We start from the raw sequence: 22,975 nt of genomic DNA, 5'->3' as shown, positions 1-22,975 counted from the left end.
TTTAATATGTGTAATTCTTCATTTATTTGTTTTGCAAACAGGTTGTGAAAGAATGCAAATCCGTCCAAAAGGGGCTGCTCCGAGGCCAGAAAAAATACCAAAAAGTTTGCTGGAAGTAAAAAGCTTACAGCACCTGGTATTCCCAGGCGGTCTCCCATCCAAGTACTAACCAGGCCCGACCCTGCTTAGCTTCCGAGATCGGACGAGATCGGGAGTGTTCAGGGTAGTATGGCCGTAAGCGAAAGAATAAGGAGAATTTTCAGTATTTATAATCACACCACGGAAGTTGCAACGCCACTGTGTGCCAAGAGGGGTAGCCATTTATAAAACAATAGGGGTTTAATATGTGCGTAATTCTTCATTTATTTGTTTTGCAAACAGGTTGTGAAAGAATGCAAATCCGTCCAAAAGGGGCTGCTCCGAGGCCAGAAAAAATACCAAAAAGTTTGCTGGAAGTAAAAAGCTTACAGCACCTGGTATTCCCAGGCGGTCTCCCATCCAAGTACTAACCAGGCCCGACCCTGCTTAGCTTCCGAGATCAGACGAGATCGGGCGTGTTCAGGGTAGTATGGCCGTAAGCGAAAGAAGAGGGTGAATTTTCAGTATTTATAATCAACACCGCGGAAGTTGCAACTCCACTGTTTGCCAAGAGGGGTAGCCATTTATAGAACAACAGGGGTTTAATATGTGCGTAATTCTTCATTTATTTGTTTTGCAAACAGGTTGTGAAAGAATGCAAATCCGTCCAAAAGGGGCTGCTCCGAGGCCAGAAAAAATACCAAAAAGTTTGCTGGAAGTAAAAAGCTTACAGCACCTGGTATTCCCAGGGGGTCTCCCATCCAAGTACTAACCAGGCCCGACCCTGCATAGTTTCCGAGATCGGACGAGATCGGGCGTGTTCAGGGTAGTATGGCCGTAAGCGAAAGAAGAGGGTGAATTTTCAGTATTTATAATCAACACCGCGGAAGTTGCAACTCCACTGTTTGGCATGAGGGGTAGCCATTTATAGAACAACAGGGGTTTAATATGTGCGTAATTCTTCATTTATTTCTTTTGCAAACAGGTTGTGAAAGATTGCAAATCCGTCCAAAAGGGGCTTCTCCGAGGCCAGAAAAAATACCAAAAAGTTTGCTGGAAGTAAAAAGCTTACAGCACCTGGTATTCCCAGGCGGTCTCCCATCCAAGTACTAACCAGGCCCGACCCTGCTTAGTTTCCGAGATCGGATGAGATCGGGCGTGTTCAGGGTAGTATGGCCGTAAGCGAAAGAAGAGGGTGAATTTTCAGTATTTATAATCAACACCGCGGAAGTTGCAACGCCACTGTTTGCCAAGAGGGGTAGCCATTTATAAAACAACAGGGGTTTAATATGTGCGTAATTCTTCATTTATTTGTTTTGCAAACAGGTTGTGAAAGAATGCAAATCCGTCCAAAAGGGGCTGCTCCGAGGCCAGAAAAAATACCAAAAAGTTTGCTGGAAGTAAAAAGCTTACAGCACCTGGTATTCCCAGGCGGTCTCCCATCCAAGTACTAACCAGGCCCGACTGCTTAGCTTCCGAGATCGGACGAGATCGGGCGTGTTCAGGGTAGTATGGCCGTAAGCGAAAGAAGAGGGTGAATTTTTAGTATTTATAATCAACACCGCGGAAGTTGCAACGCCACTGTTTGCCAAGAGGGGTAGCCATTTATAGAACAACAGGGGTTTAATAATAATAATAATAATAATAATAATATGTGTAATTCTTCATTTATTTGTTTTGCAAACAGGTTGTGAAAGAATGCAAATCCGTCCAAAAGGGGCTGCTCCGAGGCCAGAAAAAATACCAAAAAGTTTGCTGGAAGTAAAAAGCTTACAGCACCTGGTATTCCCAGGCGGTCTCCCATCCAAGTACTAACCAGGCCCGACCCTGCTTAGCTACCGAGATCGGACGAGATCGGGCGTGTTCAGGGTAGTATGGCCGTAAGCGAAAGAAGAAGGTGGATTTTCAGTATTTATAATCAACACCGCGGAAGTTGCAACTCCACTGTGTGCCAAGAGGGGTAGCAAATTATAAAACAACAGTGGTTTAATATGTGTGTAATTCTTCATTTATTTGTTTTGCAAAAAGGTTGTGAAAGAATGCAAATCCGTCCAAAAGGGGCTGCTCCGAGGCCAGAAAAAATACCAAAAAGTTTGCTGGAAGTAAAAAGCTTACAGCACCTGGTATTCCCAGGCGGTCTCCCATCCAAGTACTAACCAGGCCCGACTGCTTAGCTTCCGAGATCGGACGAGATCGGGCGTGTTCAGGGTAGTACGGCCGTAAGCGAAAGAAGAGGGTGAATTTTTAGTATTTATAATCAACACCGCGGAAGTTGCAACGCCACTGTTTGCCAAGAGGGGTAGCCATTTATAAAACAACAGGGGTTTAATATGTGCGTAATTCTTCATTTATTTGTTTTGCAAACAGGTTGTGAAAGAATGCAAATCCGTCCAAAAGGGGCTGCTCCGAGGCCAGAAAAAATACCAAAAAGTTTGCTGGAAGTAAAAAGCTTAGAGCACCTGGTATTCCCAGGCGGTCTCCCATCCAAGTACTAACCAGGCCCGACCCTGCTTAGCTTCCGAGATCGGACGAGATCGGGCGTGTTCAGGGTAGTATGGCCGTAGGCGAAAGAAGAGGGTGAATTTTCAGTATTTATAATCAACACCGCGGAAGTTGCAACTCCACTGTTTGCCAAGAGGGGTAGCCATTTATAGAACAACAGGGGTTTAATATGTGTGTAATTCTTCATTTATTTGTTTTGCAAACAGGTTGTGAAAGAATGCAAATCCGTCCAAAAGGGGCTGCTCCGAGGCCAGAAAAAATACCAAAAAGTTTGCTGGAAGTAAAAAGCTTACAGCACCTGGTATTCCCAGGCGGTCTCCCATCCAAGTACTAACCAGGCCCGACCCTGCTTAGCTTCCGAGATCGGACGAGATCGGGCGTGTTCAGGGTAGTATGGCCGTAAGCGAGAGAAGGGGGTGAATTTTCAGTATTTATAATCAACACCGCGGAAGTTGCAACCCCACTGTTTGCCAAGAGGGGTAGCAAATTATAAAACAACAATGGTTTAATATGTTCGTATTTCTTCATTTATTTGTTTTGCAAAAAGGTTGTGAAAGAATGCAAATCCGTCCAAAAGGGGCTGCTCCGAGGCCAGAAAAAATACCAAAAAGTTTGCTGGAAGTAAAACGCTTACAGCACCGGGTATTCCCAGGCGGTCTCCCATCCAAGTACTAACCAGGCCCGACCCTGCTTAGCTTCCGAGATCGGACGAGATCGGGCGTGTTCAGGGTAGTATGGCCGTAAGCGAGAGAAGGGGGTGAATTTTCAGTATTTATAATCAACACCGCGGAAGTTGCAACCCCACTGTTTGCCAAGAGGGGTAGCCATTAATAGAACAACAGGGGTTTAATATGTGCGTATTTCTTCATTTATTTGTTTTGCAAACAGGTTGTGAAAGAATGCAAATCCGTCCAAAAGGGGCTGCTCCGAGGCCAGAAAAAATACCAAAAAGTTTGCTGGAAGTAAAAAGCTTACAGCACCTGGTATTCCCAGGCGGTCTCCCATCCAAGTACTAACCAGGCCCGACCCTGCTTAGCTTCCGAGATCGGGCGTGTTCAGGGTAGTATGGCCGTAAGCGAAAGAAGAGGGTGAATTTTCAGTATTTATAATCAACACCGCGGAAGTTGCAACTCCACTGTTTGCCAAGAGGGGTAGCCATTTATAAAACAACAGGGGTTTAATATGTGTGTAATTCTTCATTTATTTGTTTTGCAAACAGGTTGTGAAAGAATGCAAATCCGTCCAAAAGGGGCTGCTCCGAGGCCAGAAAAAATACCAAAAAGCTTGCTGGAAGTAAAAAGCTTACAGCACCTGGTATTCCCAGGCGGTCTCCCATCCAAGTACTAACCAGGCCCGACCCTGCTTAGCTTCCGAGATCGGACGAGATCGGGCGTTTTCAGGGTAGTATGGCCGTAAGCGAAAGAAGAGGGTGAATTTTCAGTATTTATAATCAACACCGCGGAAGTTGCAACTCCACTGTTTGCCAAGAGGGGTAGCCATTTATAGAACAACAGGGGTTTAATATGTGTAATTCTTCATTTATTTGTTTTGCAAACAGGTTGTGAAAGAATGCAAATCCGTCCAAAAGGGGCTGCTCCGAGGCCAGAAAAAATACCAAAAAGTTTGCTGGAAGTAAAAAGCTTACAGCACCTGGTATTCCCAGGCGGTCTCCCATCCAAGTACTAACCAGGCCCGACCCTGCTTAGCTTCCGAGATCGGACGAGATCGGGAGTGTTCAGGGTAGTATGGCCGTAAGCGAAAGAATAAGGAGAATTTTCAGTATTTATAATCACACCACGGAAGTTGCAACGCCACTGTGTGCCAAGAGGGGTAGCCATTTATAAAACAATAGGGGTTTAATATGTGTGTAATTCTTCATTTATTTGTTTTGCAAAAAGGTTGTGAAAGAATGCAAATCCGTCCAAAAGGGGCTGCTCCGAGGCCAGAAAAAATACCAAAAAGCTTGCTGGAAGTAAAAAGCTTACAGCACCTGGTATTCCCAGGCGGTCTCCCATCCAAGTACTAACCAGGCCCGACCCTGCTTAGCTTCCGAGATCGGGCGTGTTCAGGGTAGTATGGCCGTAAGCGAAAGAAGAGGGTGAATTTTCAGTATTTATAATCAACACCGTGGAAGTTGCAACTCCACTGTTTGCCAAGAGGGGTAGCCATTTATAAAACAACAGGGGTTTAATATGTGTGTAATTCTTCATTTATTTGTTTTGCAAACAGGTTGTGAAAGAATGCAAATCCGTCCAAAAGGGGCTGCTCCGAGGCCAGAAAAAATACCAAAAAGCTTGCTGGAAGTAAAAAGCTTACAGCACCTGGTATTCCCAGGCGGTCTCCCATCCAAGTACTAACCAGGCCCGACCCTGCTTAGCTTCCGAGATCGGACGAGATCGGGCGTTTTCAGGGTAGTATGGCCGTAAGCGAAAGAAGAGGGTGAATTTTCAGTATTTATAATCAACACCGCGGAAGTTGCAACTCCACTGTTTGCCAAGAGGGGTAGCCATTTATAGAACAACAGGGGTTTAATATGTGTAATTCTTCATTTATTTGTTTTGCAAACAGGTTGTGAAAGAATGCAAATCCGTCCAAAAGGGGCTGCTCCGAGGCCAGAAAAAATACCAAAAAGTTTGCTGGAAGTAAAAAGCTTAGAGCACCTGGTATTCCCAGGCGGTCTCCCATCCAAGTACTAACCAGGCCCGACCCTGCTTAGCTTCCGAGATCGGACGAGATCGGGCGTGTTCAGGGTAGTATGGCCGTAGGCGAAAGAAGAGGGTGAATTTTCAGTATTTATAATCAACACCGCGGAAGTTGCAACTCCACTGTTTGCCAAGAGGGGTAGCCATTTATAGAACAACAGGGGTTTAATATGTGTGTAATTCTTCATTTATTTGTTTTGCAAACAGGTTGTGAAAGAATGCAAATCCGTCCAAAAGGGGCTGCTCCGAGGCCAGAAAAAATACCAAAAAGTTTGCTGGAAGTAAAAAGCTTACAGCACCTGGTATTCCCAGGCGGTCTCCCATCCAAGTACTAACCAGGACCGACCCTGCTTAGCTTCCGAGATCGGACGAGATCGGGCGTGTTCAGGGTAGTATGGCCGTAAGCGAGAGAAGGGGGTGAATTTTCAGTATTTATAATCAACACCGCGGAAGTTGCAACCCCACTGTTTGCCAAGAGGGGTAGCAAATTATAAAACAACAATGGTTTAATATGTTCGTATTTCTTCATTTATTTGTTTTGCAAAAAGGTTGTGAAAGAATGCAAATCCGTCCAAAAGGGGCTGCTCCGAGGCCAGAAAAAATACCAAAAAGTTTGCTGGAAGTAAAACGCTTACAGCACCGGGTATTCCCAGGCGGTCTCCCATCCAAGTACTAACCAGGCCCGACCCTGCTTAGCTTCCGAGATCGGACGAGATCGGGCGTGTTCAGGGTAGTATGGCCGTAAGCGAGAGAAGGGGGTGAATTTTCAGTATTTATAATCAACACCGCGGAAGTTGCAACCCCACTGTTTGCCAAGAGGGGTAGCCATTAATAGAACAACAGGGGTTTAATATGTGCGTATTTCTTCATTTATTTGTTTTGCAAACAGGTTGTGAAAGAATGCAAATCCGTCCAAAAGGGGCTGCTCCGAGGCCAGAAAAAATACCAAAAAGTTTGCTGGAAGTAAAGAGCTTACAGCACCTGGTATTCCCAGGCGGTCTCCCATCCAAGTACTAACCAGGCCCGACCCTGCTTAGCTTCCGAGATCGGACGAGATCGGGCGTGTTCAGGGTAGTATGGCCGTAAGCGAAAGAAGAGGGTGGATTTTCACTATTTATAATCAACACCGCGGAAGTTGCAACGCCACTGTTTGCCAAGAGGGGTAGCCATTAATAGAACAACAGGGGTTTAATATGTGCGTATTTCTTCATTTATTTGTTTTGCAAAAAGGTTGTGAAAGAATGCAAATCCATCCAAAAGGGGCTGCTCCGAGGCCAGAAAAAATACCAAAAAGTTTGCTGGAAGTAAAAAGCTTACAGCACCTGGTATTCCCAGGCGGTCTCCCATCCAAGTACTAACCAGGCCCGACCCTGCTTAGCTTCCGAGATCGGACGAGATCGGGCGTGTTCAGGGTAGTATGGCCGTAAGCGAGAGAAGGGGGTGAATTTTCAGTATTTATAATCAACACCGCGGAAGTTGCAACCCCACTGTTTGCCAAGAGGGGTAGCAAATTATAAAACAACAATGGTTTAATATGTTCGTATTTCTTCATTTATTTGTTTTGCAAAAAGGTTGTGAAAGAATGCAAATCCGTCCAAAAGGGGCTGCTCCGAGGCCAGAAAAAATACCAAAAAGTTTGCTGGAAGTAAAACGCTTACAGCACCGGGTATTCCCAGGCGGTCTCCCATCCAAGTACTAACCAGGCCCGACCCTGCTTAGCTTCCGAGATCGGACGAGATCGGGCGTGTTCAGGGTAGTATGGCCGTAAGCGAAAGAAGAGGGTGAATTTTCAGTATTTATAATCAACACTGCGGAAGTTGCAACGCCACTGTTTGCCAAGAGGGGTAGCCATTTATAAAACAACAGGGGTTTAATATGTGTGTAATTCTTCATTTATTTGTTTTGCAAACAGGTTGTGAAAGAATGCAAATCCGTCCAAAAGGGGCTGCTCCGAGGCCAGAAAAAATACCAAAAAGTTTGCTGGAAGTAAAAAGCTTACAGCACCTGGTATTCCCAGGCGGTCTCCCATCCAAGTACTAACCAGGCCCGACCCTGCTTAGCTTCCGAGATCGGGCGTGTTCAGGGTAGTATGGCCGTAAGCGAAAGAAGAGGGTGAATTTTCAGTATTTATAATCAACACCGCGGAAGTTGCAACTCCACTGTTTGCCAAGAGGGGTAGCCATTTATAAAACAACAGGGGTTTAATATGTGTGTAATTCTTCATTTATTTGTTTTGCAAACAGGTTGTGAAAGAATGCAAATCCGTCCAAAAGGGGCTGCTCCGAGGCCAGAAAAAATACCAAAAAGCTTGCTGGAAGTAAAAAGCTTACAGCACCTGGTATTCCCAGGCGGTCTCCCATCCAAGTACTAACCAGGCCCGACCCTGCTTAGCTTCCGAGATCGGACGAGATCGGGCGTTTTCAGGGTAGTATGGCCGTAAGCGAAAGAAGAGGGTGAATTTTCAGTATTTATAATCAACACCGCGGAAGTTGCAACTCCACTGTTTGCCAAGAGGGGTAGCCATTTATAGAACAACAGGGGTTTAATATGTGTAATTCTTCATTTATTTGTTTTGCAAACAGGTTGTGAAAGAATGCAAATCCGTCCAAAAGGGGCTGCTCCGAGGCCAGAAAAAATACCAAAAAGTTTGCTGGAAGTAAAAAGCTTACAGCACCTGGTATTCCCAGGCGGTCTCCCATCCAAGTACTAACCAGGCCCGACCCTGCTTAGCTTCCGAGATCGGACGAGATCGGGAGTGTTCAGGGTAGTATGGCCGTAAGCGAAAGAATAAGGAGAATTTTCAGTATTTATAATCACACCACGGAAGTTGCAACGCCACTGTGTGCCAAGAGGGGTAGCCATTTATAAAACAATAGGGGTTTAATATGTGTGTAATTCTTCATTTATTTGTTTTGCAAAAAGGTTGTGAAAGAATGCAAATCCGTCCAAAAGGGGCTGCTCCGAGGCCAGAAAAAATACCAAAAAGCTTGCTGGAAGTAAAAAGCTTACAGCACCTGGTATTCCCAGGCGGTCTCCCATCCAAGTACTAACCAGGCCCGACCCTGCTTAGCTTCCGAGATCGGGCGTGTTCAGGGTAGTATGGCCGTAAGCGAAAGAAGAGGGTGAATTTTCAGTATTTATAATCAACACCGTGGAAGTTGCAACTCCACTGTTTGCCAAGAGGGGTAGCCATTTATAAAACAACAGGGGTTTAATATGTGTGTAATTCTTCATTTATTTGTTTTGCAAACAGGTTGTGAAAGAATGCAAATCCGTCCAAAAGGGGCTGCTCCGAGGCCAGAAAAAATACCAAAAAGCTTGCTGGAAGTAAAAAGCTTACAGCACCTGGTATTCCCAGGCGGTCTCCCATCCAAGTACTAACCAGGCCCGACCCTGCTTAGCTTCCGAGATCGGACGAGATCGGGCGTTTTCAGGGTAGTATGGCCGTAAGCGAAAGAAGAGGGTGAATTTTCAGTATTTATAATCAACACCGCGGAAGTTGCAACTCCACTGTTTGCCAAGAGGGGTAGCCATTTATAGAACAACAGGGGTTTAATATGTGTAATTCTTCATTTATTTGTTTTGCAAACAGGTTGTGAAAGAATGCAAATCCGTCCAAAAGGGGCTGCTCCGAGGCCAGAAAAAATACCAAAAAGTTTGCTGGAAGTAAAAAGCTTACAGCACCTGGTATTCCCAGGCGGTCTCCCATCCAAGTACTAACCAGGCCCGACCCTGCTTAGCTTCCGAGATCGGACGAGATCGGGAGTGTTCAGGGTAGTATGGCCGTAAGCGAAAGAATAAGGAGAATTTTCAGTATTTATAATCACACCACGGAAGTTGCAACGCCACTGTGTGCCAAGAGGGGTAGCCATTTATAAAACAATAGGGGTTTAATATGTGTGTAATTCTTCATTTATTTGTTTTGCAAAAAGGTTGTGAAAGAATGCAAATCCGTCCAAAAGGGGCTGCTCCGAGGCCAGAAAAAATACCAAAAAGCTTGCTGGAAGTAAAAAGCTTACAGCACCTGGTATTCCCAGGCGGTCTCCCATCCAAGTACTAACCGGGCCCGACCCTGCTTAGCTTCCGAGATCGGACGAGATCGGGCGTGTTCAGGGTAGTATGGCCGTAAGCGAAAGAAGAGGGTGAATTTTCAGTATTTATAATCAACACCGCGGAAGTTGCAACTCCACTGTTTGCCAAGAGGGGTAGCAATTTATAGAACAACAGGGGTTTAATATGTGCGTAATTCTTCATTTATTTGTTTTGCAAACAGGTTGTGAAAGAATGCAAATCCGTCCAAAAGGGGCTGCTCCGAGGCCAGAAAAAATACCAAAAAGTTTGCTGGAAGTAAAAAGCTTACAGCACCTGGTATTCCCAGGCGGTCTCCCATCCAAGTACTAACCAGGCCCGACCCTGCTTAGCTTCCGAGATCAGACGAGATCGGGCGTGTTCAGGGTAGTATGGCCGTAAGCGAGAGAAGGGGGTGAATTTTCAGTATTTATAATCAACACCGCGGAAGTTGCAACTCCACTGTTTGCCAAGAGGGGTAGCCATTTATAGAACAACAGGGGTTTAATATGTGTAATTCTTCATTTATTTGTTTTGCAAACAGGTTGTGAAAGAATGCAAATCCGTCCAAAAGGGGCTGCTCCGAGGCCAGAAAAAATACCAAAAAGTTTGCTGGAAGTAAAAAGCTTACAGCACCTGGTATTCCCAGGCGGTCTCCCATCCAAGTATTAACCAGGCCCGACCCTGCTTAGCTTCCGAGATCGGACGAGATCGGGCGTGTTCAGGGTAGTATGGCCGTAAGCGAGGGAAGAGGGTGAATTTTCAGTATTTATAATCAACACCGCGGAAGTTGCAACCCCACTGTTTGCCAAGAGGGGTAGCAAATTATAAAACAACAATGGTTTAATATGTTCGTATTTCTTCATTTATTTGTTTTGCAAAAAGGTTGTGAAAGAATGCAAATCCGTCCAAAAGGGGCTGCTCCGAGGCCAGAAAAAAATACCAAAAAGTTTGCTGGAAGTAAAAAGCTTACAGCACCTGGTATTCCCAGGCGGTCTCCCATCCAAGTACTAACCAGGCCCGACCCTGCTTAGCTTCCGAGATCGGGCGTGTTCAGGGTAGTATGGCCGTAAGCGAAAGAATATGGAGAATTTTCAGTATTTATAATCACACCACGGAAGTTGCAACGCCACTGTGTGCCAAGAGGGGTAGCCATTTATAAAACAACAGGGGTTTAATATGTGTGTAATTCTTCATTTATTTGTTTTGCAAACAGGTTGTGAAAGAATGCAAATCCGTCCAAAAGGGGCTGCTCCGAGGCCAGAAAAAATACCAAAAAGTTTGCTGGAAGTAAAAAGCTTACAGCACCTGGTATTCCCAGGCGGTCTCCCATCCAAGTACTAACCAGGCCCGACCCTGCTTAGCTTCCGAGATCGGGCGTGTTCAGGGTAGTATGGCCGTAAGCGAAAGAAGAGGGTGAATTTTCAGTATTTATAATCAACACCGTGGAAGTTGCAACTCCACTGTTTGCCAAGAGGGGTAGCCATTAATAGAACAACAGGGGTTTAATATGTGCGTATTTCTTCATTTATTTGTTTTGCAAAAAGGTTGTGAAAGAATGCAAATCCGTCCAAAAGGGGCTGCTCCGAGGCCAGAAAAAATACCAAAAAGCTTGCTGGAAGTAAAAAGCTTACAGCACCTGGTATTCCCAGGCGGTCTACCATCCAAGTACTAACCAGGCCCGACCCTGCTTAGCTTCCGAGATCGGACGAGATCGGGCGTTTTCAGGGTAGTATGGCCGTAAGCGAAAGAAGAGGGTGAATTTTCAGTATTTATAATCAACACCGCGGAAGTTGCAACTCCACTGTTTGCCAAGAGGGGTAGCCATTTATAGAACAACAGGGGTTTAATATAATAATAATAATAATAATAATAATTTCCTTGTATTGTCATTCTGTGTAACAATGTACACAGAACGAAATGTCGATTGCATCTGACCCGATGCAGCCGCAGCCAAGAGAGGGCGCCGCCGACCACTTTTTAAGTCTTAGGAATGACTCGGCCGGGGCGCGAACCCGAACCTCCCAGTCTGTAATTCTTCATTTATTTGTTTTGCAAACAGGTTGTGAAAGAATGCAAATCCGTCCAAAAGGGGCTGCTCCGAGGCCAGAAAAAATACCAAAAAGTTTGCTGGAAGTAAAAAGCTTACAGCACCTGGTATTCCCAGGCGGTCTCCCATCCAAGTACTAACCAGGCCCGACCCTGCTTAGTTTCCGAGATCGGACGAGATCGGGCGTGTTCAGGGTAGTATGGCCGTAAGCGAAAGAAGAGGGTGAATTTTCAGTATTTATAATCAACACCGCGGAAGTTGCAACGCCACTGTTTGCCAAGAGGGGTAGCCATTTATAAAACAACAGGGGTTTAATATGTGCGTAATTCTTCATTTATTTGTTTTGCAAACAGGTTGTGAAAGAATGCAAATCCGTCCAAAAGGGGCTGCTCCGAGGCCAGAAAAAATACCAAAAAGTTTGCTGGAAGTAAAAAGCTTACAGCACCTGGTATTCCCAGGCGGTCTCCCATCCAAGTACTAACCAGGCCCGACCCTGCTTAGCTTCCGAGATCGGACGAGAACGGGCGGGTTCAGGGTAGTATGGCCGTAAGCGAAAGAAGAGGGTGAATTTTCAGTATTTATAATCAACACCGTGGAAGTTGCAACTCCACTGTTTGCCAAGAGGGGTAGCCATTTATAAAACAACAGGGGTTTAATATGTGTGTGATTCTTCATTTATTTGTTTTGCAAACAGGTTGTGAAAGAATGCAAATCCGTCCAAAAGGGGCTGCTCCGAGGCCAGAAAAAATACCAAAAAGTTTGCTGGAAGTAAAAAGCTTACAGCACCTGGTATTCCCAGGCGGTCTCCCATCCAAGTACTAACCAGGCCCGACCCTGCTTAGCTTCCGAGATCGGACGAGATCGGGAGTGTTCAGGGTAGTATGGCCGTAAGCGAAAGAATAAGGAGAATTTTCAGTATTTATAATCACACCACGGAAGTTGCAACGCCACTGTGTGCCAAGAGGGGTAGCCATTTATAAAACAATAGGGGTTTAATATGTGTGTAATTCTTCATTTATTTGTTTTGCAAAAAGGTTGTGAAAGAATGCAAATCCGTCCAAAAGGGGCTGCTCCGAGGCCAGAAAAAATACCAAAAAGCTTGCTGGAAGTAAAAAGCTTACAGCACCTGGTATTCCCAGGCGGTCTCCCATCCAAGTACTAACCGGGCCCGACCCTGCTTAGCTTCCGAGATCGGACGAGATCGGGCGTGTTCAGGGTAGTATGGCCGTAAGCGAGAGAAGGGGGTGAATTTTCAGTATTTATAATCAACACCGCGGAAGTTGCAACCCCACTGTTTGCCAAGAGGGGTAGCCATTAATAGAACAACAGGGGTTTAATATGTGCGTATTTCTTCATTTATTTGTTTTGCAAACAGGTTGTGAAAGAATGCAAATCCGTCCAAAAGGGGCTGCTCCGAGGCCAGAAAAAATACCAAAAAGTTTGCTGGAAGTAAAGAGCTTACAGCACCTGGTATTCCCAGGCGGTCTCCCATCCAAGTACTAACCAGGCCCGACCCTGCTTAGCTTCCGAGATCGGACGAGATCGGGCGTGTTCAGGGTAGTATGGCCGTAAGCGAAAGAAGAGGGTGGATTTTCACTATTTATAATCAACACCGCGGAAGTTGCAACGCCACTGTTTGCCAAGAGGGGTAGCCATTAATAGAACAACAGGGGTTTAATATGTGCGTATTTCTTCATTTATTTGTTTTGCAAAAAGGTTGTGAAAGAATGCAAATCCGTCCAAAAGGGGCTGCTCCGAGGCCAGAAAAAATACCAAAAAGTTTGCTGGAAGTAAAACGCTTACAGCACCGGGTATTCCCAGGCGGTCTCCCATCCAAGTACTAACCAGGCCCGACCCTGCTTAGCTTCCGAGATCGGACGAGATCGGGCGTGTTCAGGGTAGTATGGCCGTAAGCGAGAGAAGGGGGTGAATTTTCAGTATTTATAATCAACACCGCGGAAGTTGCAACCCCACTGTTTGCCAAGAGGGGTAGCCATTAATAGAACAACAGGGGTTTAATATGTGCGTATTTCTTCATTTATTTGTTTTGCAAACAGGTTGTGAAAGAATGCAAATCCGTCCAAAAGGGGCTGCTCCGAGGCCAGAAAAAATACCAAAAAGTTTGCTGGAAGTAAAGAGCTTACAGCACCTGGTATTCCCAGGCGGTCTCCCATCCAAGTACTAACCAGGCCCGACCCTGCTTAGCTTCCGAGATCGGACGAGATCGGGCGTGTTCAGGGTAGTATGGCCGTAAGCGAAAGAAGAGGGTGGATTTTCACTATTTATAATCAACACCGCGGAAGTTGCAACGCCACTGTTTGCCAAGAGGGGTAGCCATTAATAGAACAACAGGGGTTTAATATGTGCGTATTTCTTCATTTATTTGTTTTGCAAAAAGGTTGTGAAAGAATGCAAATCCGTCCAAAAGGGGCTGCTCCGAGGCCAGAAAAAATACCAAAAAGTTTGCTGGAAGTAAAAAGCTTACAGCACCTGGTATTCCCAGGCGGTCTCCCATCCAAGTACTAACCAGGCCCGACCCTGCTTAGCTTCCGAGATCGGACGAGATCGGGCGTGTTCAGGGTAGTATGGCCGTAAGCGAGAGAAGGGGGTGAATTTTCAGTATTTATAATCAACACCGCGGAAGTTGCAACCCCACTGTTTGCCAAGAGGGGTAGCAAATTATAAAACAACAATGGTTTAATATGTTCGTATTTCTTCATTTATTTGTTTTGCAAAAAGGTTGTGAAAGAATGCAAATCCGTCCAAAAGGGGCTGCTCCGAGGCCAGAAAAAATACCAAAAAGTTTGCTGGAAGTAAAACGCTTACAGCACCGGGTATTCCCAGGCGGTCTCCCATCCAAGTACTAACCAGGCCCGACCCTGCTTAGCTTCCGAGATCGGACGAGATCGGGCGTGTTCAGGGTAGTATGGCCGTAAGCGAAAGAAGAGGGTGAATTTTCAGTATTTATAATCAACACTGCGGAAGTTGCAACGCCACTGTTTGCCAAGAGGGGTAGCCATTTATAAAACAACAGGGGTTTAATATGTGTGTAATTCTTCATTTATTTGTTTTGCAAACAGGTTGTGAAAGAATGCAAATCCGTCCAAAAGGGGCTGCTCCGAGGCCAGAAAAAATACCAAAAAGTTTGCTGGAAGTAAAAAGCTTACAGCACCTGGTATTCCCAGGCGGTCTCCCATCCAAGTACTAACCAGGCCCGACCCTGCTTAGCTTCCGAGATCGGGCGTGTTCAGGGTAGTATGGCCGTAAGCGAAAGAAGAGGGTGAATTTTCAGTATTTATAATCAACACCGCGGAAGTTGCAACTCCACTGTTTGCCAAGAGGGGTAGCCATTTATAAAACAACAGGGGTTTAATATGTGTGTAATTCTTCATTTATTTGTTTTGCAAACAGGTTGTGAAAGAATGCAAATCCGTCCAAAAGGGGCTGCTCCGAGGCCAGAAAAAATACCAAAAAGCTTGCTGGAAGTAAAAAGCTTACAGCACCTGGTATTCCCAGGCGGTCTCCCATCCAAGTACTAACCAGGCCCGACCCTGCTTAGCTTCCGAGATCGGACGAGATCGGGCGTTTTCAGGGTAGTATGGCCGTAAACGAAAGAAGAGGGTGAATTTTCAGTATTTATAATCAACACCGCGGAAGTTGCAACTCCACTGTTTGCCAAGAGGGGTAGCCATTTATAGAACAACAGGGGTTTAATATGTGTAATTCTTCATTTATTTGTTTTGCAAACAGGTTGTGAAAGAATGCAAATCCGTCCAAAAGGGGCTGCTCCGAGGCCAGAAAAAATACCAAAAAGTTTGCTGGAAGTAAAAAGCTTACAGCACCTGGTATTCCCAGGCGGTCTCCCATCCAAGTACTAACCAGGCCCGACCCTGCTTAGCTTCCGAGATCGGACGAGATCGGGAGTGTTCAGGGTAGTATGGCCGTAAGCGAAAGAATAAGGAGAATTTTCAGTATTTATAATCACACCACGGAAGTTGCAACGCCACTGTGTGCCAAGAGGGGTAGCCATTTATAAAACAATAGGGGTTTAATATGTGTGTAATTCTTCATTTATTTGTTTTGCAAAAAGGTTGTGAAAGAATGCAAATCCGCCCAAAAGGGGCTGCTCCGAGGCCAGAAAAAATACCAAAAAGCTTGCTGGAAGTAAAAAGCTTACAGCACCTGGTATTCCCAGGCGGTCTCCCATCCAAGTACTAACCGGGCCCGACCCTGCTTAGCTTCCGAGATCGGACGAGATCGGGCGTGTTCAGGGTAGTATGGCCGTAAGCGAAAGAAGAGGGTGAATTTTCAGTATTTATAATCAACACCGCGGAAGTTGCAACTCCACTGTTTGCCAAGAGGGGTAGCAATTTATAGAACAACAGGGGTTTAATATGTGCGTAATTCTTCATTTATTTGTTTTGCAAACAGGTTGTGAAAGAATGCAAATCCGTCCAAAAGGGGCTGCTCCGAGGCCAGAAAAAATACCAAAAAGTTTGCTGGAAGTAAAAAGCTTACAGCACCTGGTATTCCCAGGCGGTCTCCCATCCAAGTACTAACCAGGCCCGACCCTGCTTAGCTTCCGAGATCAGACGAGATCGGGCGTGTTCAGGGTAGTATGGCCGTAAGCGAGAGAAGGGGGTGAATTTTCAGTATTTATAATCAACACCGCGGAAGTTGCAACTCCACTGTTTGCCAAGAGGGGTAGCCATTTATAGAACAACAGGGGTTTAATATGTGTAATTCTTCATTTATTTGTTTTGCAAACAGGTTGTGAAAGAATGCAAATCCGTCCAAAAGGGGCTGCTCCGAGGCCAGAAAAAATACCAAAAAGTTTGCTGGAAGTAAAAAGCTTACAGCACCTGGTATTCCCAGGCGGTCTCCCATCCAAGTATTAACCAGGCCCGACCCTGCTTAGCTTCCGAGATCGGACGAGATCGGGCGTGTTCAGGGTAGTATGGCCGTAAGCGAGGGAAGAGGGTGAATTTTCAGTATTTATAATCAACACCGCGGAAGTTGCAACCCCACTGTTTGCCAAGAGGGGTAGCAAATTATAAAACAACAATGGTTTAATATGTTCGTATTTCTTCATTTATTTGTTTTGCAAAAAGGTTGTGAAAGAATGCAAATCCGTCCAAAAGGGGCTGCTCCGAGGCCAGAAAAAAATACCAAAAAGTTTGCTGGAAGTAAAAAGCTTACAGCACCTGGTATTCCCAGGCGGTCTCCCATCCAAGTACTAACCAGGCCCGACCCTGCTTAGCTTCCGAGATCGGGCGTGTTCAGGGTAGTATGGCCGTAAGCGAAAGAATATGGAGAATTTTCAGTATTTATAATCACACCACGGAAGTTGCAACGCCACTGTGTGCCAAGAGGGGTAGCCATTTATAAAACAACAGGGGTTTAATATGTGTGTAATTCTTCATTTATTTGTTTTGCAAACAGGTTGTGAAAGAATGCAAATCCGTCCAAAAGGGGCTGCTCCGAGGCCAGAAAAAATACCAAAAAGTTTGCTGGAAGTAAAAAGCTTACAGCACCTGGTATTCCCAGGCGGTCTCCCATCCAAGTACTAACCAGGCCCGACCCTGCTTAGCTTCCGAGATCGGGCGTGTTCAGGGTAGTATGGCCGTAAGCGAAAGAAGAGGGTGAATTTTCAGTATTTATAATCAACACCGTGGAAGTTGCAACTCCACTGTTTGCCAAGAGGGGTAGCCATTAATAGAACAACAGGGGTTTAATATGTGCGTATTTCTTCATTTATTTGTTTTGCAAAAAGGTTGTGAAAGAATGCAAATCCGTCCAAAAGGGGCTGCTCCGAGGCCAGAAAAAATACCAAAAAGCTTGCTGGAAGTAAAAAGCTTACAGCACCTGGTATTCCCAGGCGGTCTACCATCCAAGTACTAACCAGGCCCGACCCTGCTTAGCTTCCGAGATCGGACGAGATCGGGCGTTTTCAGGGTAGTATGGCCGTAAGCGAAAGAAGAGGGTGAATTTTCAGTATTTATAATCAACACCGCGGAAGTTGCAACTCCACTGTTTGCCAAGAGGGGTAGCCATTTATAGAACAACAGGGGTTTAATATAATAATAATAATAATAATAATAATTTCCTTGTATTGTCATTCTGTGTAACAATGTACACAGAACGAAATGTCGATTGCATCTGACCCGATGCAGCCGCAGCCAAGAGAGGGCGCCGCCGACCACTTTTTAAGTCTTAGGAATGACTCGGCCGGGGCGCGAACCCGAACCTCCCAGTCTGTAATTCTTCATTTATTTGTTTTGCAAACAGGTTGTGAAAGAATGCAAATCCGTCCAAAAGGGGCTGCTCCGAGGCCAGAAAAAATACCAAAAAGTTTGCTGGAAGTAAAAAGCTTACAGCACCTGGTATTCCCAGGCGGTCTCCCATCCAAGTACTAACCAGGCCCGACCCTGCTTAGTTTCCGAGATCGGACGAGATCGGGCGTGTTCAGGGTAGTATGGCCGTAAGCGAAAGAAGAGGGTGAATTTTCAGTATTTATAATCAACACCGCGGAAGTTGCAACGCCACTGTTTGCCAAGAGGGGTAGCCATTTATAAAACAACAGGGGTTTAATATGTGCGTAATTCTTCATTTATTTGTTTTGCAAACAGGTTGTGAAAGAATGCAAATCCGTCCAAAAGGGGCTGCTCCGAGGCCAGAAAAAATACCAAAAAGTTTGCTGGAAGTAAAAAGCTTACAGCACCTGGTATTCCCAGGCGGTCTCCCATCCAAGTACTAACCAGGCCCGACCCTGCTTAGCTTCCGAGATCGGACGAGAACGGGCGGGTTCAGGGTAGTATGGCCGTAAGCGAAAGAAGAGGGTGAATTTTCAGTATTTATAATCAACACCGTGGAAGTTGCAACTCCACTGTTTGCCAAGAGGGGGAGCCATTTATAAAACAACAGGGGTTTAATATGTGTGTAATTCTTCATTTATTTGTTTTGCAAACAGGTTGTGAAAGAATGCAAATCCGTCCAAAAGGGGCTGCTCCGAGGCCAGAAAAAATACCAAAAAGTTTGCTGGAAGTAAAAAGCTTACAGCACCTGGTATTCCCAGGCGGTCTCCCATCCAAGTACTAACCAGGCCCGACCCTGCTTAGCTTCCGAGATCGGACGAGATCGGGAGTGTTCAGGGTAGTATGGCCGTAAGCGAAAGAATAAGGAGAATTTTCAGTATTTATAATCACACCACGGAAGTTGCAACGCCACTGTGTGCCAAGAGGGGTAGCCATTTATAAAACAATAGGGGTTTAATATGTGTGTAATTCTTCATTTATTTGTTTTGCAAAAAGGTTGTGAAAGAATGCAAATCCGTCCAAAAGGGGCTGCTCCGAGGCCAGAAAAAATACCAAAAAGCTTGCTGGAAGTAAAAAGCTTACAGCACCTGGTATTCCCAGGCGGTCTCCCATCCAAGTACTAACCGGGCCCGACCCTGCTTAGCTTCCGAGATCGGACGAGATCGGGCGTGTTCAGGGTAGTATGGCCGTAAGCGAAAGAAGAGGGTGGATTTTCAGTATTTATAATCAACACCGCGGAAGTTGCAACTCCACTGTGTGCCAAGAGGGGTAGCAAATTATAAAACAACAAAGGTTTAATATGTTCGTATTTCTTCATTTATTTGTTTTGCAAAAAGGTTGTGAAAGAATGCAAATCCGTCCAAAAGGGGCTGCTCCGAGGCCAGAAAAAATACCAAAAAGTTTGCTGGAAGTAAAAAGCTTACAGCACCTGGTATTCCCAGGCGGTCTCCCATCCAAGTACTAACCAGGCCCGACTCTGCTTAGCTTCCGAGATCGGACGAGATCGGGCGTGTTCAGGGTAGTATGGCCGTAAGCGAGAGAAGAGGGTGAATTTTCAGTATTTATAATCAACACCGCGGAAGTTGCAACCCCACTGTTTGCCAAGAGGGGTAGCAAATTATAAAACAACAATGGTTTAATATGTTCGTATTTCTTCATTTATTTGTTTTGCAAAAAGGTTGTGAAAGAATGCAAATCCGTCCAAAAGGGGCTGCTCCGAGGCCAGAAAAAATACCAAAAAGTTTGCTGGAAGTAAAAAGCTTACAGCACCTGGTATTCCCAGGCGGTCTCCCATCCAAGTACTAACCAGGCCCGACCCTGCTTAGCTTCCGAGATCGGACGAGATCGGGCGTGTTCAGGGTAGTATGGCCGTAAGCGAGAGAAGAGGGTGAATTTTCAGTATTTATAATCAACACCGCGGATGTTGCAACCCCACTGTTTGCCAAGAGGGGTAGCAAATTATAAAACAACAATGGTTTAATATGTTCGTATTTCTTCATTTATTTGTTTTGCAAAAAGGTTGTGAAAGAATGCAAATCCGTCCAAAAGGGGCTGCTCCGAGGCCAGAAAAAATACCAAAAAGTTTGCTGGAAGTAAAAAGCTTACAGCACCTGGTATTCCCAGGCGGTCTCCCATCCAAGTACTAACCAGGCCCGACCCTGCTTAGCTTCCGAGATCGGACGAGATCGGGCGTGTTCAGGGTAGTATGGCCGTAAGCAAAAGAAGAGGGTGAATTTTCAGTATTTATAATCAACACCGCGGAAGTTGCAACTCCACTGTGTGCCAAGAGGGGTAGCAAATTATAAAACAACAGTGGTTTAATATGTGTGTAATTCTTCATTTATTTGTTTTGCAAAAAGGTTGTGAAAGAATGCAAATCCGTCCAAAAGGGGCTGCTCCGAGGCCAGAAAAAATACCAAAAAGCTTGCTGGAAGTAAAAAGCTTACAGCACCTGGTATTCCCAGGCGGTCTCCCATCCAAGTACTAACCAGGCCCGACCCTGCTTAGCTTCCGAGATCGGACGAGATCGGGCGTGTTCAGGGTAGTATGGCCGTAAGCGAGAGAAGAGCGTGAATTTTCAGTATTTATAATCAACACCGCGGAAGTTGCAACGCCACTGTTTGCCAAGAGGGGTAGCCATTTATAAAACAACAGGGGTTTAATATGTGTGTAATTCTTCATTTATTTGTTTTGCAAACAGGTTGTGAAAGAATGCAAATCCGTCCAAAAGGGGCTGCTCCGAGGCCAGAAAAAATACCAAAAAGTTTGCTGGAAGTAAAAAGCTTACAGCACCTGGTATTCCCAGGCGGTCTCCCATCCAAGTACTAACCAGGCCCGACCCTGCTTAGCTTCCGAGATCGGACGAGATTTTTTTTTTTTTTTTTTTTGACTTTTAATGATAAAGCTTGTCCAAAACAATTTTACAATTCTCCATTTACATCATTTTGTTCAGTACATCTGCATAGTTTTCAAAGACACAAAAAACGTGGTCATTTAACACTTGTACAGCAACAGTCGTGCATCAGAGTTAAAACAATTATGTGTAAATTCAGAGCACACTGTGTCGCATAATTCATTAAGTACTTTTTGTGCAGTGTCCATAAACAACTTGTAAAATACATCTTCAAAGAATGTAATAGAACTAAAAAAACAAACAAACAGGCACATTGATTATATCACATCTGGTAAAATTATTCTTACACCCTCCCAAGTTATTTGTATAAAAGGATTAGTAAGAACAAATATTTTGTTAAAAACCTCTAAAATTCCGTTAGTATTAAAATAGACATACAGTGTTTCCATTATTCTTTTCAATTTGCTTTCAAACAGTTTGCATATATCCAATTTCCGTCCTTTATTCTTCAAAACCGTTCTTCTTACCCACACTGTATGCCTAGCCACTGATAAGACTATATTGAGTGCCTGGTTATTTTTTCCTTTTTTACCTTGTACCATCCCAAATAAAAACATCTTCTCCCAATTTTCATCAACATACTGCTCATTCTGTCCAAAACCTTTCGTCATTTCCTTAAGCACTGCGGTCAGTTTTTTCAGTTCCTCACAGTTAAAGAACATATGTTTTAAGCCCTCTTTTTCCTTCTTGCATATTTTGCATGTTTCATCCCTCGCAAGTCCCATCTTAAAAAGTCTCATTTCATTAAAAACACAGTTGTGGGCTAAAAGGAAATCAAAATTTTCTAACAAAGGGCATTTCAAACCGGTTCTGATGTTCCTCCACACATCTTTTGTGTTAAAATCCACAAACATCTTTTCCCAATAAGAATTTGCCCTCGGTTGTATAAAAGCCATTTCTCTAAAAACAGAATAAAAGTCTTTTAAAACAAGAGCACTAAAAGGTGTCCCTGTGTCCTTCATCTCTATTCTCATTGGACCTTCCTCTTGTTTCTTTTCATTTCTTTCTATAGTTGTCCACCATTCTTTAGGAACTGCTTTTTTTATTGTCGTGTACTCATTCCTGACTTTTTCTACGTTACATTCGCCCACTGTTGCACCAATTTCATCAATGAAAGCCTGAAACGGCAGGAATCCCGGTCTGACCTCGTACAAAAGATCCCTGATTTTTCGGAATCCTGCATCAAACCAGTGCTTATAAAAGTTCCCTCCTCCAATTCGTAAATTTGGATTTAAAAACAAAGGTTGATTTAAAATTTCTTCCTTTCCCTCCGGTTTAAAAACTACATGTCCTATAAATTCACTCCAAGCCTTTAAAACTTCCCTATAAAAGTCTGGGATGCCATTTGTCATATATTCCTTTGCTTTCATCCATAAGGCTGAAGGCCCCATTTTAAAAGCTTTGTCTAAAAAGTAATGCAGAATTTGTGTCCCTTCCTTGTCTCCCTCCCTCATGAAATTTCTAACAGTTTTTATTCTTAAAGCCTTCAGTCTTATGGATGGATCGAGCAATCCCAGACCGCCCTCCTCCACCCTTCCAATCAGAGTCTCATAGGCTATTTTAGATGGCTTACCATCCCAAATAAAATCAGTCACAAACTGCTTCAGAGTTTTAACTGTGGGTAATGGCAAACACACTGATCCAAGGACACTCCATATTTTGGATAAAAACAGTGTATTAACAACTAAAATTTTTCCTTTCAGAGTAAGACTTCTCCTTTTCCAAAATGCCAATCTATTTCTTATTTTCCCGATTGTCTCCTCCCACATCAGTTTCGTAGTTTCTTTTTCATTTGGCCCTACTCTCACCCCCAGAATTTTAAGGTTATCTTTTACTTCTTTAAAAGGTAGTGTCCTTGACAAGGCGGTTTGCTTTCCTAATTTTAAAAACTCAGTTTTTCCAACATTCATCCGAGCTCCTGAACCCCGGCTGTATATTTCTATGGTATCCAACGCTTTAAAAATGCTGTGCTCATCTTTTAAAATTAGAGTTGTGTCATCTGCATATTGATAAATTTTGGTTTCTGTGTTAAAATTCTTAAAACCTTCAATCTTTACCCCTTTTATTCCATTGTCAGCATTGATCGCAAGTCCTAAAGGTTCTGCAACCAAAGAGTAAAGTATTGCTGACAGTGGACAGCCCTGTCTTATTGACCTGGTTAAAGGAATAAAATCTGTTAAAAAACCATTGCATTTGACACAACTCTTGGCATCAGCGTAGAGACATCTCAGACACCGAATTATGTTTTCCCCAAAATCAAATCTTTCTAAAACCGCAAATAGAAAATCGTGCTCTACCCTATCAAACGCTTTTTCTAAGTCTGCATTAATTAAAAAGCCACTGACTC

General features: G+C 44.4%; 49 non-coding genes and 10 pseudogenes across 49 annotated transcripts; all 59 read right to left on the bottom strand.

Moving 5' to 3' along the window:
• Positions 1–121: 121 nt before the first annotated feature.
• Positions 122–240, bottom strand: LOC148375488 (5S ribosomal RNA). The gene has a single exon (XR_015849373.1). It is a non-coding gene; the product is annotated as a 5S ribosomal RNA (ribosomal RNA).
• A 221-nt stretch (positions 241–461) lies between these two features.
• LOC148375487 (5S ribosomal RNA) lies at positions 462–580 on the bottom strand. The gene has a single exon (XR_015847261.1). It is a non-coding gene; the product is annotated as a 5S ribosomal RNA (ribosomal RNA).
• A 222-nt stretch (positions 581–802) lies between these two features.
• On the bottom strand, positions 803–921 carry LOC148375486 (5S ribosomal RNA). Its single transcript, XR_015848033.1, has one exon. It is a non-coding gene; the product is annotated as a 5S ribosomal RNA (ribosomal RNA).
• A 222-nt stretch (positions 922–1,143) lies between these two features.
• LOC148375485 (5S ribosomal RNA) lies at positions 1,144–1,262 on the bottom strand. The gene has a single exon (XR_015847515.1). It is a non-coding gene; the product is annotated as a 5S ribosomal RNA (ribosomal RNA).
• A 222-nt stretch (positions 1,263–1,484) lies between these two features.
• LOC148375484 (5S ribosomal RNA) lies at positions 1,485–1,601 on the bottom strand. The gene has a single exon (XR_015848120.1). It is a non-coding gene; the product is annotated as a 5S ribosomal RNA (ribosomal RNA).
• A 244-nt stretch (positions 1,602–1,845) lies between these two features.
• Positions 1,846–1,964, bottom strand: LOC148375483 (5S ribosomal RNA). Its single transcript, XR_015847313.1, has one exon. It is a non-coding gene; the product is annotated as a 5S ribosomal RNA (ribosomal RNA).
• A 222-nt stretch (positions 1,965–2,186) lies between these two features.
• Positions 2,187–2,303, bottom strand: LOC148375482 (5S ribosomal RNA; annotated as a pseudogene).
• A 222-nt stretch (positions 2,304–2,525) lies between these two features.
• LOC148375481 (5S ribosomal RNA) lies at positions 2,526–2,644 on the bottom strand. Its single transcript, XR_015848072.1, has one exon. It is a non-coding gene; the product is annotated as a 5S ribosomal RNA (ribosomal RNA).
• A 222-nt stretch (positions 2,645–2,866) lies between these two features.
• LOC148375480 (5S ribosomal RNA) lies at positions 2,867–2,985 on the bottom strand. Its single transcript, XR_015849135.1, has one exon. It is a non-coding gene; the product is annotated as a 5S ribosomal RNA (ribosomal RNA).
• Positions 2,986–3,207: 222 nt separating this feature from the next.
• LOC148375479 (5S ribosomal RNA) lies at positions 3,208–3,326 on the bottom strand. Its single transcript, XR_015847451.1, has one exon. It is a non-coding gene; the product is annotated as a 5S ribosomal RNA (ribosomal RNA).
• Positions 3,327–3,548: 222 nt separating this feature from the next.
• Positions 3,549–3,657, bottom strand: LOC148375478 (5S ribosomal RNA; annotated as a pseudogene).
• A 222-nt stretch (positions 3,658–3,879) lies between these two features.
• On the bottom strand, positions 3,880–3,998 carry LOC148375477 (5S ribosomal RNA). The gene has a single exon (XR_015849459.1). It is a non-coding gene; the product is annotated as a 5S ribosomal RNA (ribosomal RNA).
• A 220-nt stretch (positions 3,999–4,218) lies between these two features.
• LOC148375476 (5S ribosomal RNA) lies at positions 4,219–4,337 on the bottom strand. Its single transcript, XR_015849372.1, has one exon. It is a non-coding gene; the product is annotated as a 5S ribosomal RNA (ribosomal RNA).
• A 221-nt stretch (positions 4,338–4,558) lies between these two features.
• Positions 4,559–4,667, bottom strand: LOC148375475 (5S ribosomal RNA; annotated as a pseudogene).
• Positions 4,668–4,889: 222 nt separating this feature from the next.
• On the bottom strand, positions 4,890–5,008 carry LOC148375474 (5S ribosomal RNA). The gene has a single exon (XR_015849448.1). It is a non-coding gene; the product is annotated as a 5S ribosomal RNA (ribosomal RNA).
• Positions 5,009–5,228: 220 nt separating this feature from the next.
• Positions 5,229–5,347, bottom strand: LOC148375473 (5S ribosomal RNA). The gene has a single exon (XR_015848071.1). It is a non-coding gene; the product is annotated as a 5S ribosomal RNA (ribosomal RNA).
• A 222-nt stretch (positions 5,348–5,569) lies between these two features.
• Positions 5,570–5,688, bottom strand: LOC148375472 (5S ribosomal RNA). Its single transcript, XR_015847585.1, has one exon. It is a non-coding gene; the product is annotated as a 5S ribosomal RNA (ribosomal RNA).
• A 222-nt stretch (positions 5,689–5,910) lies between these two features.
• On the bottom strand, positions 5,911–6,029 carry LOC148375471 (5S ribosomal RNA). The gene has a single exon (XR_015847449.1). It is a non-coding gene; the product is annotated as a 5S ribosomal RNA (ribosomal RNA).
• A 222-nt stretch (positions 6,030–6,251) lies between these two features.
• Positions 6,252–6,370, bottom strand: LOC148375470 (5S ribosomal RNA). The gene has a single exon (XR_015849134.1). It is a non-coding gene; the product is annotated as a 5S ribosomal RNA (ribosomal RNA).
• Positions 6,371–6,592: 222 nt separating this feature from the next.
• LOC148375469 (5S ribosomal RNA) lies at positions 6,593–6,711 on the bottom strand. Its single transcript, XR_015849133.1, has one exon. It is a non-coding gene; the product is annotated as a 5S ribosomal RNA (ribosomal RNA).
• Positions 6,712–6,933: 222 nt separating this feature from the next.
• On the bottom strand, positions 6,934–7,052 carry LOC148375468 (5S ribosomal RNA). Its single transcript, XR_015847445.1, has one exon. It is a non-coding gene; the product is annotated as a 5S ribosomal RNA (ribosomal RNA).
• Positions 7,053–7,274: 222 nt separating this feature from the next.
• LOC148375467 (5S ribosomal RNA) lies at positions 7,275–7,383 on the bottom strand (annotated as a pseudogene).
• A 222-nt stretch (positions 7,384–7,605) lies between these two features.
• LOC148375466 (5S ribosomal RNA) lies at positions 7,606–7,724 on the bottom strand. Its single transcript, XR_015849437.1, has one exon. It is a non-coding gene; the product is annotated as a 5S ribosomal RNA (ribosomal RNA).
• Positions 7,725–7,944: 220 nt separating this feature from the next.
• Positions 7,945–8,063, bottom strand: LOC148375465 (5S ribosomal RNA). Its single transcript, XR_015849371.1, has one exon. It is a non-coding gene; the product is annotated as a 5S ribosomal RNA (ribosomal RNA).
• A 221-nt stretch (positions 8,064–8,284) lies between these two features.
• On the bottom strand, positions 8,285–8,393 carry LOC148375464 (5S ribosomal RNA; annotated as a pseudogene).
• A 222-nt stretch (positions 8,394–8,615) lies between these two features.
• On the bottom strand, positions 8,616–8,734 carry LOC148375463 (5S ribosomal RNA). Its single transcript, XR_015849426.1, has one exon. It is a non-coding gene; the product is annotated as a 5S ribosomal RNA (ribosomal RNA).
• Positions 8,735–8,954: 220 nt separating this feature from the next.
• LOC148375462 (5S ribosomal RNA) lies at positions 8,955–9,073 on the bottom strand. The gene has a single exon (XR_015849369.1). It is a non-coding gene; the product is annotated as a 5S ribosomal RNA (ribosomal RNA).
• A 221-nt stretch (positions 9,074–9,294) lies between these two features.
• Positions 9,295–9,413, bottom strand: LOC148375461 (5S ribosomal RNA). Its single transcript, XR_015849438.1, has one exon. It is a non-coding gene; the product is annotated as a 5S ribosomal RNA (ribosomal RNA).
• A 222-nt stretch (positions 9,414–9,635) lies between these two features.
• LOC148375460 (5S ribosomal RNA) lies at positions 9,636–9,754 on the bottom strand. Its single transcript, XR_015847260.1, has one exon. It is a non-coding gene; the product is annotated as a 5S ribosomal RNA (ribosomal RNA).
• A 220-nt stretch (positions 9,755–9,974) lies between these two features.
• LOC148375459 (5S ribosomal RNA) lies at positions 9,975–10,093 on the bottom strand. Its single transcript, XR_015847642.1, has one exon. It is a non-coding gene; the product is annotated as a 5S ribosomal RNA (ribosomal RNA).
• A 223-nt stretch (positions 10,094–10,316) lies between these two features.
• Positions 10,317–10,425, bottom strand: LOC148375458 (5S ribosomal RNA; annotated as a pseudogene).
• Positions 10,426–10,646: 221 nt separating this feature from the next.
• Positions 10,647–10,755, bottom strand: LOC148375457 (5S ribosomal RNA; annotated as a pseudogene).
• A 222-nt stretch (positions 10,756–10,977) lies between these two features.
• On the bottom strand, positions 10,978–11,096 carry LOC148375456 (5S ribosomal RNA). The gene has a single exon (XR_015847336.1). It is a non-coding gene; the product is annotated as a 5S ribosomal RNA (ribosomal RNA).
• Positions 11,097–11,492: 396 nt separating this feature from the next.
• Positions 11,493–11,611, bottom strand: LOC148375455 (5S ribosomal RNA). The gene has a single exon (XR_015847669.1). It is a non-coding gene; the product is annotated as a 5S ribosomal RNA (ribosomal RNA).
• Positions 11,612–11,833: 222 nt separating this feature from the next.
• LOC148375454 (5S ribosomal RNA) lies at positions 11,834–11,952 on the bottom strand. The gene has a single exon (XR_015847896.1). It is a non-coding gene; the product is annotated as a 5S ribosomal RNA (ribosomal RNA).
• A 222-nt stretch (positions 11,953–12,174) lies between these two features.
• LOC148375453 (5S ribosomal RNA) lies at positions 12,175–12,293 on the bottom strand. The gene has a single exon (XR_015849368.1). It is a non-coding gene; the product is annotated as a 5S ribosomal RNA (ribosomal RNA).
• A 221-nt stretch (positions 12,294–12,514) lies between these two features.
• Positions 12,515–12,633, bottom strand: LOC148375452 (5S ribosomal RNA). The gene has a single exon (XR_015849436.1). It is a non-coding gene; the product is annotated as a 5S ribosomal RNA (ribosomal RNA).
• Positions 12,634–12,855: 222 nt separating this feature from the next.
• Positions 12,856–12,974, bottom strand: LOC148375451 (5S ribosomal RNA). Its single transcript, XR_015849132.1, has one exon. It is a non-coding gene; the product is annotated as a 5S ribosomal RNA (ribosomal RNA).
• Positions 12,975–13,196: 222 nt separating this feature from the next.
• On the bottom strand, positions 13,197–13,315 carry LOC148375450 (5S ribosomal RNA). Its single transcript, XR_015847444.1, has one exon. It is a non-coding gene; the product is annotated as a 5S ribosomal RNA (ribosomal RNA).
• Positions 13,316–13,537: 222 nt separating this feature from the next.
• LOC148375449 (5S ribosomal RNA) lies at positions 13,538–13,656 on the bottom strand. Its single transcript, XR_015849131.1, has one exon. It is a non-coding gene; the product is annotated as a 5S ribosomal RNA (ribosomal RNA).
• Positions 13,657–13,878: 222 nt separating this feature from the next.
• On the bottom strand, positions 13,879–13,997 carry LOC148375448 (5S ribosomal RNA). Its single transcript, XR_015849130.1, has one exon. It is a non-coding gene; the product is annotated as a 5S ribosomal RNA (ribosomal RNA).
• Positions 13,998–14,219: 222 nt separating this feature from the next.
• LOC148375447 (5S ribosomal RNA) lies at positions 14,220–14,338 on the bottom strand. Its single transcript, XR_015847443.1, has one exon. It is a non-coding gene; the product is annotated as a 5S ribosomal RNA (ribosomal RNA).
• A 222-nt stretch (positions 14,339–14,560) lies between these two features.
• LOC148375446 (5S ribosomal RNA) lies at positions 14,561–14,669 on the bottom strand (annotated as a pseudogene).
• Positions 14,670–14,891: 222 nt separating this feature from the next.
• Positions 14,892–15,010, bottom strand: LOC148375445 (5S ribosomal RNA). The gene has a single exon (XR_015849404.1). It is a non-coding gene; the product is annotated as a 5S ribosomal RNA (ribosomal RNA).
• Positions 15,011–15,230: 220 nt separating this feature from the next.
• Positions 15,231–15,349, bottom strand: LOC148375444 (5S ribosomal RNA). Its single transcript, XR_015849367.1, has one exon. It is a non-coding gene; the product is annotated as a 5S ribosomal RNA (ribosomal RNA).
• Positions 15,350–15,570: 221 nt separating this feature from the next.
• On the bottom strand, positions 15,571–15,689 carry LOC148375443 (5S ribosomal RNA). Its single transcript, XR_015849435.1, has one exon. It is a non-coding gene; the product is annotated as a 5S ribosomal RNA (ribosomal RNA).
• Positions 15,690–15,911: 222 nt separating this feature from the next.
• LOC148375442 (5S ribosomal RNA) lies at positions 15,912–16,030 on the bottom strand. The gene has a single exon (XR_015847259.1). It is a non-coding gene; the product is annotated as a 5S ribosomal RNA (ribosomal RNA).
• Positions 16,031–16,250: 220 nt separating this feature from the next.
• On the bottom strand, positions 16,251–16,369 carry LOC148375441 (5S ribosomal RNA). The gene has a single exon (XR_015847639.1). It is a non-coding gene; the product is annotated as a 5S ribosomal RNA (ribosomal RNA).
• Positions 16,370–16,592: 223 nt separating this feature from the next.
• Positions 16,593–16,701, bottom strand: LOC148375440 (5S ribosomal RNA; annotated as a pseudogene).
• A 221-nt stretch (positions 16,702–16,922) lies between these two features.
• Positions 16,923–17,031, bottom strand: LOC148375439 (5S ribosomal RNA; annotated as a pseudogene).
• Positions 17,032–17,253: 222 nt separating this feature from the next.
• Positions 17,254–17,372, bottom strand: LOC148375438 (5S ribosomal RNA). Its single transcript, XR_015847335.1, has one exon. It is a non-coding gene; the product is annotated as a 5S ribosomal RNA (ribosomal RNA).
• A 396-nt stretch (positions 17,373–17,768) lies between these two features.
• On the bottom strand, positions 17,769–17,887 carry LOC148375437 (5S ribosomal RNA). Its single transcript, XR_015847668.1, has one exon. It is a non-coding gene; the product is annotated as a 5S ribosomal RNA (ribosomal RNA).
• A 222-nt stretch (positions 17,888–18,109) lies between these two features.
• Positions 18,110–18,228, bottom strand: LOC148375436 (5S ribosomal RNA). Its single transcript, XR_015847894.1, has one exon. It is a non-coding gene; the product is annotated as a 5S ribosomal RNA (ribosomal RNA).
• Positions 18,229–18,450: 222 nt separating this feature from the next.
• Positions 18,451–18,569, bottom strand: LOC148375435 (5S ribosomal RNA). Its single transcript, XR_015849366.1, has one exon. It is a non-coding gene; the product is annotated as a 5S ribosomal RNA (ribosomal RNA).
• A 221-nt stretch (positions 18,570–18,790) lies between these two features.
• On the bottom strand, positions 18,791–18,909 carry LOC148375434 (5S ribosomal RNA). The gene has a single exon (XR_015849434.1). It is a non-coding gene; the product is annotated as a 5S ribosomal RNA (ribosomal RNA).
• A 222-nt stretch (positions 18,910–19,131) lies between these two features.
• On the bottom strand, positions 19,132–19,250 carry LOC148375433 (5S ribosomal RNA). The gene has a single exon (XR_015847558.1). It is a non-coding gene; the product is annotated as a 5S ribosomal RNA (ribosomal RNA).
• A 222-nt stretch (positions 19,251–19,472) lies between these two features.
• On the bottom strand, positions 19,473–19,591 carry LOC148375432 (5S ribosomal RNA). The gene has a single exon (XR_015849129.1). It is a non-coding gene; the product is annotated as a 5S ribosomal RNA (ribosomal RNA).
• A 222-nt stretch (positions 19,592–19,813) lies between these two features.
• On the bottom strand, positions 19,814–19,932 carry LOC148375431 (5S ribosomal RNA). Its single transcript, XR_015849128.1, has one exon. It is a non-coding gene; the product is annotated as a 5S ribosomal RNA (ribosomal RNA).
• A 222-nt stretch (positions 19,933–20,154) lies between these two features.
• Positions 20,155–20,273, bottom strand: LOC148375430 (5S ribosomal RNA). The gene has a single exon (XR_015849127.1). It is a non-coding gene; the product is annotated as a 5S ribosomal RNA (ribosomal RNA).
• Positions 20,274–22,975: the final 2,702 nt, after the last annotated feature.

The sequence above is a fragment of the Urocampus carinirostris genome, chromosome 1 (assembly GCF_059441175.1).
Source record: "Urocampus carinirostris isolate Australia breed hairy pipefish chromosome 1, RoL_Ucar_1.0, whole genome shotgun sequence".
In the NCBI taxonomy this organism is placed as follows: domain Eukaryota; kingdom Metazoa; phylum Chordata; class Actinopteri; order Syngnathiformes; family Syngnathidae; genus Urocampus; species Urocampus carinirostris.
This window is presented reverse-complemented; position numbering and strand designations above follow the sequence as displayed.